We start from the raw sequence: 1,932 nt of genomic DNA, 5'->3' as shown, positions 1-1,932 counted from the left end.
ACAATATGTTAGCAATTCAAATCCAACAACATATAAAAAAAGATAATATCATGGCCTACTGAAATTTATTCCAGGAATGTGATTCCAGCAGTGAAAAACAATGCACTATGAATTCACACAACATGGATGGATCTCATGGCCAAAATGCTGAGTGAAAGAAGTTAGAGAGGATAGGCTACATCCTTTATGGTCCCATTATTTTTTAAAGATTTTATTTATTTATTTGTCAGAGAGAGAGAGAGAGAGAGCACAAGCAGGGGGGAGCGGCGGGCAGAGGGAGAGGGAGAAGCAGGCTCCCCACTGAGCAGGGAGCCCGATGCAGGACTCGATCCCAGGACCCTGGGATCATGACCTGAGCTGAAGGCAGACGCTTAACCAACTGAGCCACCCAGGTGTCCCCCTTTATGGTCCCATTATATGTAATTAAAAGCAGGCAAAACAAATCATTGGCGTTAGAATCAGAATAGTGATTACCTTTAGCAGGGACATTGCCTGGGATGCTGCATTAAGGAGCATTCTGGGCATTGGAAATATTCTGTATCAATCTGTATAGTATACACATGAGTAAATATCCTTTGAGCTGTATACTTAAGATTTCCACATTTATTGTATGAAAAATATATCTCAATTTTTAAGTAAAAGGTAGTAGAATATCCTGTCTCCAGCACATGTGATTGATTTTTTTAAACCATTCTTCATTCTTTCATTTATTCAGTTGTATCCCTTTCCACCAGAATAATTATTTAGAAAAATGAATGGAAATGATAGCATTCAAAATTGGCATCACAAAATAAAGTGGATAAACTTAAGAAGACTTTTATAAGACCTATATGAATAAAGTTATAAAACTCTACTGAGAATTCAAAGAAAACTTGAATGAGGTGTATCCATGTTACCGATCAGATGATTTTACATTTGAAACGTATTAACTATAACCAAAATAGAATAATGATTTAACACAATGCCAAAATAATTTTAATACATAACTATATCACAAAGTTTTATAATATTTTAAATTTGAGTAAAACCTAAATTTCCAAAAAGAGTAATTAGTTAACTGTATAATGGTAAATCTATAAACATGAATTTCCTTCACTGGGCAACTATTTAAAGCTATTTTTTAAATCAGCATGGATTTTAGATTGTGCAGAACATAGTGCTGGAAACTTAGGATCTATTGCACTCTGTCCTTAGCACAGCTCAGCACTTACCCTGAGCACTCAGTTTGATGTTAAAAAGAACATTGCTTAGCTGGAATATGCCCAGATGAGGTTGACCAGGATAGAAAAAATTCATGTCAGAAATGCCTTGGGATCAATAAAGGAGTATTTTGATGGTGCTATTCTCCATGAGAGTTGACTATCTGCATATGGGTAGATACTAAAATTAGGATTATCCTAGGAGGGGCAGTCTTCGCCGTATGGGGACTTTGTGTGGTATGTTCCTTCCCTTACAGCAATTAGGCACATCTTGCACACACACTAAACACCTTTGGATGAATGAATGAATGCATGCATGCATGATAAATAAATACTCTCTGAACACTAAGTTTCTATGACTCAAAAAATTTTTGTGTCATTTAATTTTGTAATCAATTTCAGGATTTTTCAAGAATCAGGATGAAAACCAAGTCTAATATGGTATTAGTATTTTCCAGAGAAACGGAAGCAATAAGATATATGAAGCAGTAAGATATATATGCAAGCTCAAAAAAAAAAAAAACTCACACTTACATGGTCAATTAATCTATGACAAAGGAAGCAAGAATATATATAATTGAAAAAGACAGTCTCTTCAATAAATGGTGTTGGGAAAACTAAACAGCTATATGCAAAAAGAAAGAAAGAAAGAAAGAAAGAAAGAAAGAAAGAAAGAAAGAAGAAAGAGAAAGAAAGAAAGAAAGAAAGAAAGAAAGAAAGAAAGAAAGAAAGA

This window comes from Phoca vitulina, unplaced genomic scaffold, assembly GCF_004348235.1.
Source record: "Phoca vitulina isolate PV1807 unplaced genomic scaffold, GSC_HSeal_1.0 scaffold9, whole genome shotgun sequence".
NCBI classification, from domain to species: Eukaryota; Metazoa; Chordata; class Mammalia; order Carnivora; family Phocidae; genus Phoca; species Phoca vitulina.
The sequence above is the reverse complement of the archived record's forward strand: the minus strand, read 5'-3'. Positions refer to the sequence as shown.